General features: G+C 45.0%; 1 protein-coding gene across 1 annotated transcript in view; it reads left to right on the top strand.

Annotated features, from left to right (window-relative positions):
* The window catches only part of LOC124620279 (serine/threonine-protein phosphatase 6 regulatory ankyrin repeat subunit A), a 437,897-nt gene that overhangs the window by 170,124 nt on the left and 252,075 nt on the right, over nt 1-15,698 (top strand). The gene's annotated exons all lie outside the window — the stretch shown is intronic.

A 15,698-nucleotide genomic window follows, 5' to 3' on the forward strand; every position in this document is an offset into this window, starting at 1 on the left:
TGAAAATCTTCTGGTTTAAACGGAAAAATCAAAACTGAGAATAACTGTCACAATGGTTGTAAGCTTATCGTCGTTCTTAGATGACAGGTTATTGAGATAGTAATAATAATACATATGCCAGTTCTATGTTAAATTACATAGATAACCAGCTCTAATTCCTGAGCTAATTTACACTTTTGGCCTCATTAACAGGAGAAAACAAAACCAGGAAGAAATACATTAGGGAAACAGTGAGGATTTTCACGAAGTATGGCATCACTCAATTAAAACAGCTTTTGAAACGCTGACTATTACATGTGAGATGGGAGGCGTGGGACTAACAAATACTGAGTAGCTGCACGAAAAACAACTCTGGAATTTTTTTTAACATCAACTCAGAAATCCACTGAGCAGTAGTAGTCAGAGACATCGATTACACATCACTCAATCTGGCAGAAACGTCCGGAATAGTCCCAAGATCTAAGACAGACATAACTGCTGCCATGATCGTCGGCTAGCTTAGAAAATGACTGCACGGAAACCATACGAATTACCTCAGCCAGGATGATGTCGATTCGGAAGCGTCGAACAAATGATTGGTTCACACAGGTTTGAATGCAGAAACTGAGCGACTTCTGACAGCAATATAAGGTCACTGCGGCGAGGAACTGCAAACAGTACGTCCTGAAAGAATATGGAACAAGTGATAGCTGCAGAAAGAGTGAGGATTAAAAGCACACGACACGTATGAATGTAACACCCTGGGACCCAGGGAATATTTGGGAATGCAGCTAAATGATACACAAGAGGGCGGCAATTAATGGAAGACTTCCCTCCCTACCACAGATCGATCCTGTAACAGTTGACAAAAGACTGAAAATCTATTGGAACCGCTGAAAAATAACCTGTAAAACAATCCCTTGTAGTCGACGCGACATGACAGTGATCCGTGAAGCTAAACAAATCGCTTTCCTCATAGATATCGCTGTCCCCAGCAACCATTATTTGCGCACCACCTGCAATGGGAAGATGGCCAAATGCAGGACCCTGGCAGATGAACTAAAAGCTGTGTTGAAACAGAGGTCGGTACACATAGTCCGTATGGTAATATCAGACGCCGGCGTTTTCCCAAAACGGATCTCGAAGAGCGTACAGGACCTAAACCTGCAACCTTCCTTGTGTTACCAGCTGCAGAAGGCAGCTGAACTGAACACCTACGGAACACTTAGTCGGGTACTTGGGGAACGTAGTTATACTAGTGATATTTAAAGCGTTATGATTTTATCAATACTATGGAAAAGTGAGCGAGTCAATAAATAATGATTAAAATACAGTCATGCTCATAAATTAAGGATAATTGCAGAATGTGGTGCCACACAACGTGGCTCTACACAAAGTTGGTGCTAATAGCATAGGCACGTAGGGAACACACAGGACACAGATCTGTAAGTCCACGGTATTGGTGATAAGTTGAGAAAACCGTCCTGAAACACATGTGGTACAAAACGCCACTGTTTCCTGCGCATGTACCCCGACATCAGTATGGGATATGATCACCCTGCACATGCACACAGGCCGCACAACGGGTTGGCATACTTTGGATGAGGTGGTCGAGTAGCTGCTGGGGTATAGCCTCCCATTCTGTCGCAGCTCCTGAAGTGTCGTAGGGGTTTGAAGACGTGCAGCGATACGTCGACCAAGAGCATCCCAGACGTGCTCGATGGGGTTTAGGTCTGGAGAATAGGCAGGCCACTCCATTCGCCTGATATCTTATGTTTCAAGGTACTCCTCCACGATGGCAGCTCGATGGGGCAGTGCGTTATCATACATCAGAAGGAAGGTAGGACCCACTGCACCCCTGAAAAGGCGGAGATACTGGTCCAAAATGACGTACCGATACTCCTGACCTGGTACAGTTCCTCTGTCAAAGAAATGCAGGGGTGTACGTGCACTAATCATAATCCCACCACACACCATCAAACCACGACCTCCACACAGGTCACTTTCAAGGACATTAAGGGGTTAGCATCTGGTTCCTGGTTCACGCCAGATGAAACCCCGGCGAGAATCACTGTTCAGACTATACTTGGAATCGTCCGTGAACATAACCGGGGCCACTGTTACAATGACCAAGTATTGTGTTCTTGACACCAGGCTTTACGGGCTCTCCTGTGACCGGGGGTCAGTGGAATGCACCTTGCAGGTCTCCGGGCGAATAAACCATGTCTGTTCAGTCGTCTGTAGATTGTGAGTCTAGAGACAACTGTTCCAGTGGCTGCGGTAAGGCCCCGAGCAAAAGGCTACCAGCAGTACTCCGTGGCCATCTGTGGGCACTGATGGTACGATATCGGTATTCTTGTGGTGTTGTACACTGTGGACGTCCCGTACTGTAGCGCCTGGACACGTTTCCTGTCTGCCGGAATCGTTGCCATAATCTTGAGATCACACTTTGTGGCACACGGAGGGCCCGTGCTACGACCTGCTGTGTTTGACCAGCCTCCATTCGCCCTGGTATTCTACCCCTCATAACGTCATCAGTATGTGTTCTTTGAGCCATTTTCAACACACAGTCGCCATTAGCACGCCTGAAAACGTCTGCACACTTACTCGCTGCACCGTACTCTGACATGCACCAACACACCTCTGCGTATGTGGACTGCTGCCGGCGCCACCCTCCGACGACCGCAGGTCAAATGCACCTCATGGTCACACCCCGAGGTCATTTAAACCCGCAAACTGCCCACCAGAGTTTTGTTTCACCATGTATCAGCATTATACTTAATTTATCAGCATGAGTGTAGATACAGTAATGACTATATGGAATTCAAGCTTATTAACGTTGTGTTCAGCAATTTCACTATTATATTGTTGTCGAATGTCTAGTCGCAAATAAATCAGAACCACTAATTCGGCTATTTACGCCTGATAATTGCGCATCGGCAGCTGCTTGCCAGGGCGTATTGTTTTGGATGCCTGAGGTGTACCTAAAGCAGACCTCACACGGGAGGTGACAGGCCGTGTGTACGTGGTTTCCAACGTGGCCTGTGAGCACGCGGAAGCCATTACACAGGACGTGGTCGCCAATGTAATGATATTTAGTGGCAGTTGCATACTGAACTCGCCGATTTTACTTTCAAGAAGAGAAACCTGTCAAACAGGTGCGTTAACTTAATTGTTGATTCTCAATGGTGCCCGAAGCAAATACTCAAGCACACTGTGGAGCTGTCAGTGGATTCAAAGTCACATTACACACTGAAAAGAGGCATTCCGTGATATACCATTTCCTCTTCCACAAAATATCTACCGTGTGTTGACATATTTGAACAGGCAAACGAAGTTTCGAACATTTGTCAGTGACGAATACTTAATATCTGTGCAGGTAGAGAATACAAATCCCCTACTGCAGAGAACAGAACACCGTTAACAAGTTACACTATGTGCGCACATATCAGACTTGTTACCAAATTTATCCATAGCTCCCAAGTCAGTTTCAGAGTGTTAACTTGTTCTTAATCCGTGGAAACGCACGGAAACATTGGTCGAGCGAAACATCTGGAAAAGTTGATACTCCCATGTTACACCTTTACACTTAGAACTATGGTATCACGTCAAACCACTAGCGGATCGAACGGAGTGGAAAGAAGAGTCTGATATGCACAGAATATACATTGAGAGTAAACCGAGGAAAGACGAATTTAATTAGAAAGTAGCGAAACATTTGACATCAAAATTGAAGACGACGAATTAGACAGAGTAGAGAAATTCTGCTGTCTTGGAAGCAGAACAACACATGACGTTCAAAGTAATGTAGAATAACAAGCTATGAGGAGAATGCGACATCGCGGCTTTTGCATACACAGGGAGATAGTTACCCAACCATATGAAAAAAATCTCAATTAGTTATGAACTACAGAGTGCACACACTTTATTCGACATGTAGACGTCACTATAGATATTCGGATTTAGGTTATGACATGTTCGATATGCCTGCCATCATTGGCGATGGTGTGGAGCAGACGAATGGCGAAATTCTGCATGACCCGCTGACGTGTCGGAAAGTCGATGCTGCCGATGGCCTCCTGAATGGCTGTTTTCAGCTCAGCGATGGTTTTGGGGTTATTGCTGCACTCCTTATCTTTAATACAGCCCCACAAAAAGGAGTCGTTTGTGTTCAGATCCGGAGAACACGGCAGCCAATCAAGGGGCATGCCAGTGGATATCCCAGAGCCAGACTGCGGTCCCCAAAGTGCTCCTTCAGGACATCACTCTCCTGCTTCGCTGAGGTCGAACTCCGTATTGCACGAACAATATCTTGTCGAAATCAGGGTCACTTTGTGTAATGGGGATCTTCCAAAACCTTCACGTACCGTTCTGTAGTCTCCGTGCCGTCAAGAAATATCGAAACGATTATTCCGTGACTCAACATTGCACACCACAGTCACCCGTCGAGGGTGATGAGACTTCCCGATAGCGAAATATGGACGCTCAGTCCCCGAAATACGCCAGTTTTGCTTATTAACGAACCTCTCCAAATTAAAATAGCTGACAACAGCAAGGCGCGTGCGCATGCGCATACTAATTCCCCTCGTGCCCCGCGGCCAACTGTGCAGTCTGAACGTCCTGACGCAAACCGTTCAGAAGTTGGGACGATTTTATTTCATATAGTTTAGTAATTGCCACCCTGTAGTAACGCTGGTGTAAAATACACACACAGGGATGGAACCCACTGCCGCCTTGGTGTCTTCGGAGGCCCAAAGTAATTTTAAGCTTGACGCAGTACCCGAAAAATTGTACCCCAGGTATGGTTTTTACAACTTTGTTTTCGTCTATTTTAAGTATGTGCCATAATTTTATCGTTATTTATACAGATGGATCCCAGCAAGGGAATGCTCTCGGTTGTTCTGTGGTTTTCCCTGATAGGGTTTTTAAGGTGCGTCTTCCAGAACAATTTACAAATTATGGTGCGGAGTTATATGGCATTCTGTAACACTGGAGAGGGTTCACAGACATCACCGTACGTGTTTTTGTGGTGTCACCGCCAGACACCACACTTGCTAGGTGGTAGTTTTAAATCGGCCGCGGTCCATTAGTACATGTCGGACCCGCGTGTCGCCACTGTGTGATCGCAGACCGAGCGCCACCACAAGGCAGGTCTCGAGATACGGGATAGCACTCGCCCCAGTTGTACGGACGACGTAGCTAGCGACTACACTGACGAAGCCTCGCTCCTTTGCCGAGCCGATAGTTAGAATAGCCTTCAGCTAAGTCAATGGCTACGACCTAGCAAGGCGCCATTAGTAACATTGCATGTATCTAAGGAGTCTCACTTGTATCGCCACAATCTCCAGATGTACCAAAAGGATGGATTAAAGTTAAGTATTCCAGAAGCTACGTACTTTTCTTTATAGCATTCATTACGTATCCTGTTTCAGACATCACGCCCATCTGCGTGAGCGTAGCGCGTGCCTTTCGGCTTCCTCTCATTGTGTCTAGGCTGTCTTGTCTAGACACAACAGTTTTCTTGTCTGTTCCGACTCTCTTACTGCACTGCAAGCGCTTCAGGAAATGTATCCGGTACACCCGCTGATTCAGCTCATCCATGACTGCTTACAGCGGCTCCAACGCCGTGGCAAGGACGTGATCTTCTGCTGGGTACCTGGCCATGTTGGGATACAGAGTAACGACATGACTGATAAAGCTACCAAGGAAGCATGTTGGGATGCTGCTGTCCACCATTGTCCCATCCCGTTGCACTCCATTATCTCATTTTCTGACAGGTGCATCATGCCTCAGTGGGAGACTGAATGGTTGCAGGTGTCGGACAACAAACTGCGGTCGCTCAAACCGACCACAAATGCTTGGCGGACTTCGTGTCAGCCTCGCCGCTGGAAGGAGGTTTTGGTTACCAAACTGCGCATCGGGCACAGCCCTTTCACACATAGCTTCCTCCTCTAGGGGGAGGATCCACCACTCTGTGAAGTTTGTGGCGTGCCGCTTTCAGTTCAGCTTATTGTGGCTACGTGTGTCCTGTATACTGGTAATAGAGCAGCCCTTGGTCTCGCTAGAGATCTGCCCACCGTCCTCGCAGATAACGATACCAGTGTTAACAGAGTGGTGAAATTTTGTGAACTATCAGGCCTCATCCTTAAACTGGGGGGAAGGGCGGCAGACTTTAGTACGTTATAAACTGCTCTGCATGTGGGGACAGCCTTCGTCCCCACCCATGAGATTTCCTGTTGATTTGCGTCAGGGCGCTGATGACCGTGATGTCGAGCGCCCCCTCAACCCAACTCATCATCATCATCATCAGATGAAAGTCATATCATCAGGCCAGGTTTCTGTTATCCTATTTATAATGTTCTGTTAGCATCCCTCCATAATACACATCACATATCATTCAAACTATGGTCTTCGTTTCGCTTTGCAAATGTTTGGTCCATAATGACATTCCACTTGGAACTTCCTTTCCGCTGTATTATTTCGTTCCATTGCTTCTGATTTGCATCCTACCCTTGCACGATACGTGCTTTCATGAATCAAAGTAGCAAAAGTTGGATCCCTAACCGTGCGCTCTCAAGCACTCAAAATTGTTCACCACGCATCAAGTAATCCGTAAATTAAACGTCGTTTCCAGACGTCATGACCTCCGGGATATCAAAGGTGCCAACTTACTCCTCCTCTTAGTGTAAATAAATAAATATATAATTATATGAAGAAGATGCCTTACACCCCACGCCCTGGGGCATCATTAAGAGAGAATAATATCCCTGCCTGGCCTCTTACCGATTGTACGTTCTCATCCTTATCATCATGTTTTTGCCTTCACACAGTTCTATTTTACAGTGTAGATGTCGCATCGACCCAACCATTGCTTATCAACACATTTCTGTCCTCTGTGCCGAGACCTGAAGTAATATGCGAGTAGTATCATTCTACAGTTGAGCATAAATTATCACTTCATGTACACTTCAAATGCAAAGGACACTTGAAAGAATCACCCAGCATTTATTCGCTTAGACTTCTCTTTCGTGTTTTCCAAAACTAAATCCCCTCCTCCAAAGCTAACAGACCTGACTTTCTCGTCATGTCTCCTTTTGCGCTCTTCCGCTTTTTTCCTCATCCTATCTTCAGCAATCTGCTCTTTTGTTCCAAGGCCAGTTACTTAATCACTGAAAATTGCACTTCCTCCGTAATAACATTACACAATTTCTCATTTAACGTAATTCCACACCAAGCAAATCCTATGACTTCGTGACACAAGTTATTAGCTTAACAATTTTCTCAGAGCCAGGAGTATGACTAGCCTGAACGGAATATTTCTATTATCAGTATGTTCTGCATAAACCGTTTCATTCCTCATTATCTTCACTCCTGTTAACTTGCACGATGTACACTGAAATCCAAACGCATTTTATGCCCCACTTCCCTCCCCCGTCTCTCCCTTTAAAATCTCCTCTATTCAGATGACTATAAACTTCATCATCTTATTTTCATTCCAGTAACTGGGTACAACATCTCTAACACCTTTCAAAAAATGTACAGTGTGATCTGATTCTGCTGGGTCAAACTAGCTAAAATTCTTCCGTGTAACTAGAACTTTGTTCAGAGTCACATTTTTACCAGTACATGACACAGACTCCAATAGGCTGACTTCCTGCTCTCTATTTTCCTGAACTTCAATCAGCCCTTCAATATATTCCGCTTCTATATCTTCATGCTCTGCTACATCGTGCCTGCACCTGAATTGAGCAAGTTTCTAGGATGATTTAATTTCTTTACACTGCTCCTATATTTTTCTGTACTTGCTGCTACAATCCTCGCCGACCTTTCTCATCTGATCATTACACTGCTTCTGCATTACTTGATGCTGTGATCACTTGCAAGATTTTCTACATCATGCTCTACCTTATCATCCCAAGAATTAACAGTTTTATTAAATTCGTTTGACGCAGAAGATATTTTAAGGTAAATGTCACTTTGAACTTCGGTAAACTTCTGGTTTCATTCGTCCTCGGTGCTATCATCCATTTGGTTTATACATTGAAGCACCAAAGAAACAGGTAAGGCATGCGTATTCAAATACAGAGATACGTAAACAGGTATAACACGGCACTGCGGTCGGCAACGCTTATACAGGACAAGAAGTGTCAGACGCAGTTATTAGATCGAAGACATGAAGTCTCTGGCACAGTTGTTAGATCGGTTACTGCTGCTATAATGGCAGGTTACCAAGGTTTAAGTTAGTTTGAACGTGATATTACAGTCGGCACACGAGAGATGGGACACAATACCTCCGAGGTACGATACACGGGCGATTTTCCCGTACGACCGTTTCATGAATGTACCATGTATATCAGGAAAGCGGTAAAACATCAAATCTCCGACAACGCTGCGGCCGTAAAAAATCGTGCAAGAACGGGACCAACGACGACTGAAGAGAATCGTTCAAAGTTACAGAAGTGCAACCCTTCTTCAAATTGTTGCAGATTTCAGTGATGGGCCATCAACCAGCGTGCGAACCTTTCGACGAAAAATCATCGACATGGGCTTTCGGAGCCGAAAGCCCTCTCGTGTACCCTTGATGACTGCACGACACAAAGCTTTACGCCTCGCTTATGCCTGTGAACGCAGACATTGGACTGTTGATGACTGGAAACATGGTGTTGATAATTCTTCCGGGTTATGTGGCATGGAATACTTCTATTCCATGGACCACGGCCACATAACCCGGAAGAATTATCAACAACAGTACCATACGGTCGTGAAAGCCTTCATTTTATGATGGAAACATGCTGCCTGGTCTGACGATTATCATTTCAAATTGTATCAGGCAGATGGAGATGTACGGGTATGGAGACAACAAACTGCTGAGGTCATCGATGCCTAGCCTTACACACTACTTAAACTAACTTAAACTTATGCTAATACACACACACACACACACACACACACACACACACACACACACACACACACACACACATGCCCGGGTGAGAACTCGAACCTCCGGCAGGAGGGGCCGCACAGCCCTTGACATGTCGCCTCTAATCACGTGGCCACACCGCGCTGCATGGGGACTCTGTAATGGTGTAGGGAGTATGCAGTTAGAGTGAAATGGGACCCCTGATACATCTAGATACTGCTCTGACACGTGACACGTTCGTATACATCCTGTCTGATCACCTGCATCCATTCATTTGCATAGTGCATTCCGACCGACTTTGGCATTTCCAGCAGGACAATGCGACACCCCACACGTCCAGAATTGCTACACAGTGGGTCCAGGAACACTCTTTTGAGTTTAAACACTTCCGCTGGCACCAAACGCCCCAGACGTGAACTTTATTGAGCATTTCTGGGATGCTTTGCAACGTGCTCTTCGGAAGAGATCTCCACCCCCTCGTATACTTGCGGATTTATGAACAGCCCTGCAGTATTCATGGTGTCAGTTCCCACCAGCACTACTTCAAACATTAGTCGAGTCCATGCCACGTCGTGTTGCGGCATTTCTCCGTGCTCTCGGGGGTCCTACACGGTATTAGGTGTACCAGTTTCTTTGACTCTTCAGTGTAGTGCAATAATTTTGGTCTCAGTTTTGCTTAACGCTAACAAACATTTGATTTATAGTTCGGTTATTACACTGATGTTTTAAGCAGCTTCTTGCTTCCCACTGTTCAAGAGCAGTTCGGGGATGGCGATTGCGTCTTTCAACACGATAGAGCACCAGTTCATAATGCACGGCCTGTGGCTGAGTGGTTACACAACAATAACATCACCGTAGTGGACTGTCCTGTACAGATTCCTGACTTGAATCGTATAGATCGTTTTTGGGATGTTTCGGAACGCCGATTTCGCGTCAGGCCTCACCGACCAACATCGATACCTTTCCTCAGTGCAGAACTCCGTGAAGAATGAGCTGTCATTCCCCAAGAAACCTTTCAGAACCTGACTGAATGTACGCCTACGAGAGTGGAAGCTGTCATCAAGCCTAAGAGTGGACCAAAACCACATTGAATTCCGGCATTACCGTTGGAGAGCGCCACGAACTTATAAGTCACTTTCAGCCCCGTGTCCGTTTACTTTTGATCACATAGTGTATAATGCCAGAGGAATCCAGAGATGCGTACAGCCATCCGACCTGGGATGCTCCTGATGGAATTAGTTGCAAACAACCACACAGGAGCCAAATGAACAACATCGATGTACTTTACTCACGCTTGAAACTGAATGATATTTTGATTTAGAATCATCAAGTCGTGGATTGCAACTTCCATGTATCTCCAAATTTTCTCAAAATTAATGCATATGGGTGGCAAAATGCATTCCACGATGCTGTTGGTTGCGCATTACTGTACCAAAATTAAATCAGGGACCCCAGTTTCCATTTCGTAAGAGAACTTCAATATTTACAACTGAGAAAATCGCTTTAAAAGAATGGAAATAATTGAGGGACACAAAGTTATCTCAGCTCTGGTAGCCATAACTAATTCTCCGTGTGTCCAGTCAATAGAAACTCGAAAGCGAAATAATTAAAAATGGCTGTTTTTATAGCTTACGAATAACTTTCACCTTGAGCTGCTCGTACAGGAGTAGTTTTGTACGAAAAGGTTAACTATTTCGCAAACAACGATTCTACTGCGCGAAGTCTGTGAAAATACCAGGGCTGAAACATAAAACTCAAGAACTTTTGAAATAAGACTGGAAGACTCTGGAGATGTCAAAGGTAAGTGATGTATGTGACTACCCAATCAGGATTACTCTAATAATCCGGGTTGCCGACCACAAGATTATCAGACGCTTAAGTAGAATTAGATTCAAGGGCAGCAATTTCTCAGTTCTGCTGTTCAGAATCTTCACTGTAGACAGCCCCCAGAGCAACTGGACGTAAAGTAAATATTCTTCGCGTGTTACAATCATGAAGAACAAAGGAAAGAACTAATCCGTGAACTGAATTAACCGAGAGTCCAATGTCGTTGTGCCATGCCCAGCTTATTATTCGGAAACCACGTAATGTACAGAAGATTATACAAATTTATCGTACTTGTCACCTCGCCATGCCGGTATTTTGGTATTCACGATATACTTCGTAGTTTACTACAAACATGATCATAAATTACGAACGTGTAAGGTTGAAATGTAAACTCTTCCGAGAATCATTCGATATTTATATGAAAAATGTATATACGCTGACAAAAAATCGCAACATCACATAAGATTAATGTAATGAAATTTCGGGAATACTAGGGTAAGTCAATTATTATCCGCAATTTAGTTATATTTTTGTTTATTTTGGTGGTAATGTTGTTTTACGTTGATGACGCATGCTTTGTTCATTTGTTATATCTTTGCAATTTTCAAACTGCAAGGTTAGTTTCGTTATCGCTGCCGTGCTGTTAATCATGGTTGCTTCGCTGTCTATTTGCACCAAAGAAAAGCAACGTTCAATGATCCGTTTTTTTGTGGTCTGAAGGCGTATAAGGGCTGAAATTCATAAAAGACTTTCGCTACAGAATGGGAACAGTGTTTTGCCACAACAGAGTGTGATCGAATGGATTGAAAAATTCCGAAATGGTCGCATAAGTGTTCCGCACGATCAAGGAGCTGGACGACTGTTTACCGCCACAAATGAAAAAACCATTCAGCGTTCACGTGAAATGATTCTCTTGGACGATTAACTATTGACGAAGTGGCACATCGTCTGCAAGTTAGTCAAGGTTCTGCCTTAGAAATCATATACAAAAGACTTGCGTTTCATAAAGTTTGCCGGCCAGAGTGGCTTCTACGGTCGCAGGTTTGAATCCTGCCTCGGGCATGGATGTTTGTGATGTCCTTAGGTTAGTTAGGTTTAAGTAGTTCTAACTTCTAGGGGCCTGATGACCTTAGAAGTTAAGCCCCACAGTGCTCAGAGCCATTTGAACCATTTTTCATAACGTTTGTGCAACATCGGTCTCAAAACAACTCACACAGTTGCATAAACAAACGCGCTTGGACATCTGCAAAAAACATTTGGATCGCAATGGTAACGAAGGTGACAACTTCTGAGAGAGGATCATTACTGGTGACGAAACATGGATCCATCATTACGAGCTGGAGAGTAAACGGCAAAGTATGGAATGGAAACATCCAAATTCGCCGTGCAAAAAAAAGTTCCAGGACCCAACTGTCCACAGGAAAACTGATGCTTACGGTTTTTTGGGACGCACAAGGTCCACTACTGTTACATTATGGGGAAAGGGGCACAACAATAAACAGTGTACGTTACAGTGAGATGCCTACTGCCAGGCTAAAGCCTGCAGTTCGAAGCAAACTCCGAGGATTGCTGTCAAAAGGTGTTGTGTTGTTGCACGACAATGCCGTCCGCGTAATGCTGCTCACACTGCTGAAACGCTCCAGAAACTCAAATTTGAAGTACTGGATCATCCTCCATATAGTCCCGGACTCGCCTCTTCTGACTATCACTTGTTTGGTCCACTCACACAGGCATTATGGTGCCGTGGATTTGCCTCGGACGAAGCAGTGAAAGAAGCGGTGCATTCCTGGCTCGCAGCCCAACCGAGAACCTTCTTTTATGACGGCATCAGGAAGCTTGTACAACGATGGACCAAGTGCCTTGAAACGCAAGGAGACTATGTCGAAAATTCATGTTCTTGTAAGTTTCCTATTTGATTACAGTAAAATTTTATAATTACTTAGCGGATAATAATTGACTTTCCCTCGAATAGTCTGCAGCTCGTGGTTGTGCGGTAGCGTTCTCGCTTCCCGCGCTCGGGTTCCGTGGTTCGATTCCCGGCGGGGTCAGGGATTTTCTCTGCCTCGTGATGACTGGGTGTTGTGTGATGTCCTTAGGTTAGTTAGGTTTAAGTAGTTCTAAGTTCTAGGGGACTGATGACCATAGATGTTAAGTCCCATAGTGCTCAGAGCCATTTTGAACCCTCGTATATTTGTCTAGGCAAAACATTTAAGCGATTAACATTGCAAGATCACAGGTTAATATAAGTGCGAAATACGCCGTTGCAAATGTGAAATTCTGATACATAACAAACCCGTGTAACCGATAGAATGTTAAATGCGAGCATGAAAACGTGCATGCATTGTGTTGTGCAGTTGCCGTATGTCAGTTTGTGGGCGGGAGTTCCATGCCTGTTGCACTTTGTAAGTCAATACAGGGACGAATAATGCAGCTTGCTGATGAAGCTAGAGTTGTTGTCCTACGGTGTTCCATATGTTCTCGAATGTGAACGGATCTGGTGATCAGGCATACCAAGGCAACATGACGACACTCTGTAGAGCTTGTTGGATTAGAACTGCAGTTTGTGGGCATGCGTTATCCCGTTGGAAAACATCCCCTGTAATGCTGTTCAAGAATGGCACCACAATAGGTCGAATCACCAGACTAGCGTGCAACATTGCAGCCAAGGTGCGTGGGATAACCAAGAGAGCGCTTCAGGTGTGGGTTCAGTGCATCTACCACGCAGACAGTGTGGTTCCAGGCCCTCAACTGGCCTCTGTTTAACCAACAAGCGGCCATTACTGACACCGGGGCAGATCCAGCTTTCATCACAAAACGCAACAGACCTCCATACCCGCCCTCCAATAACCTGTCTCTTGACACCACTGCAGTCGCAAATGGTGGTGGTTCGGGGTCACTGATACACACCCTTCAGGATGTCTGGTTCTGAGCTGTCCTTGAAGTAATGGATTTGTAACAATTCGTTGTGTCACTGTGGTGCCAAAGGCTGGTAAAATTGCTGCTGCACATGCAGCACGATGCGTCAGAGCTATACGTCAAACACGATGATCTTCCCTCTCGGTGGTACCACGTGGCCGTCCGAAGGCGGGTCGTGTTGCGACCGTACATTCCCGTGACTATCGCAGCGAGCACGTACAGTGGCTACATTCCTACCACGTCTTTCTGTAATATCGCAGAAGGAACATCCAGCTCTTCGTAGCTCTATCACGCAAGCATGTTCAAACTCAGTGAGATGCTGATAAAGGTGTTTTGTCGCTGTAAAGGCATTCTTGACTAACGTCAACTCACCACATCCAATCTCAAAGGTAACTAAAGCCCACGACCGCAAAGCTTGTATTTTATTTGCTACTGGCTCCACTCTTATGTGATTGGCGCGAAATCTGAATAGACATTATCTTTCAGATGTAGAAATACGCCTACCAACTTTTTTTTTATGTGGCATAAATCCTTTTGGTTCAAATCAAATGGCTCTGAGCACTATGGGACTTAGCAAATGGTTCAAATGGCTCTGAGCACTATGGGACTTAACATCTGTGGTCATCAGTCCCCTAGAACTTAGAACTACTTAAACCTAACTAACCTAAGGACATCACACACATCCATGCCCGAGGCAGGATTCGAACTTGCGACCGTGGTACTTAACATCTAAGGTCATCAGTCCCCTAGAACTTGGAACTACTTAAACCTAACTAACCTAAGGACATCACACACATCTATGCCCGAGGCAGGATTCGAACCTGCGACCGTAGCGGTCGCGTGGTTCCAGACTGGAGGGCCTAGAACCGCTCGACTACATCGGCCGGCAAATCCTTTTGGTGTTGTGATTTTTTTTTTTTTTCGTCAGTATATATTGGGTACATCTTGAACTATATTGTAAGTTGATTTTGTGTAGCAAGGATGACTGTCATCATCCTCATCATCATCATCTTCGTTTCCCCTCTACCCAACATCTGGTCTGGTTGGGGTATCAATGGTATTCGCCACTTTACTCGGTCTTCCCACCATTCTTCTTCCACAATTTGGTTCCATAGCAGGTTTCTCCTCCTTAAGCTCATCTTTATTGTATCAATCCATCTTGTTCTCGGTCTTCCTCTTGGCCTCTTACTCTCAATCTTGAACTCCATCATCCTTCTTGGTATTCTTCCCTCTCCCATCCTCTTCACATGTCCAAACCATTTTAGTCTAGAGTGAGATTTTCACTCTGCAGCAAAGTGTGCGCTGATGTGAAACTTCCTGGCAGACTAAAACTGTGTGCTGGACCGAGACTCGAACTCGGGACGAGGTAATGGCAGAAGTAAAGCTGTGAGGACGGGGCGTGAGTCGTGCTTGGGTAGCTCAGTTGGTAGAGCACTTGCCCGCGGAAGGCTAAGGTCCGGAGTTCGAGTCTCGGTCCGGCACACAGTTTTAATCTCCCAGGAAGTTTCATTTTAATCTATTCTTTTCAATTTTCTCAGTCAACTTCTCCACTCCAGTTTCTTTCCTAACATCTTCATTTTTCACTCTGTCTCTCCTCGTCTTCCCTAGCATACTTCTCTGAAACTTCATTTCACTGGATTGTATCCTACTCTCCTCTCTTTTAGTCATAGTCCAAGTCTCTGAGCCGTATATTAGTATGGGTGTGAAGTAAGTCTTGTATAGCACCAGCTTGCACCTCATTGGCACTTCCCTCCCCCACACCAAGCCCCTCACACCCTAGTAAAATGTACTACTCTGTTGTATTCTATTGCTAATTTCTGTCTCCAAACGAGCATTCCCCATTAATACACTTCCCAAATATTTAAAGTTCTCAACTATTTCAATATCCCGTCCCTTAATATGAATTTGTCCCATGCCCTCCATATCCCCCACACTAAATTTCATTCCATATTTCTCGAACTTATCATTTAGGATGTCTATTTGCTTTTGTACCTGCTTACTGCTTGTTCCCCACACCATAATATCATCAGCAAATAGTTGCAGCTTCATCTCC

Source organism: Schistocerca americana, chromosome 6, assembly GCF_021461395.2.
Source record: "Schistocerca americana isolate TAMUIC-IGC-003095 chromosome 6, iqSchAmer2.1, whole genome shotgun sequence".
Lineage (NCBI taxonomy): Eukaryota > Metazoa > Arthropoda > Insecta > Orthoptera > Acrididae > Schistocerca > Schistocerca americana.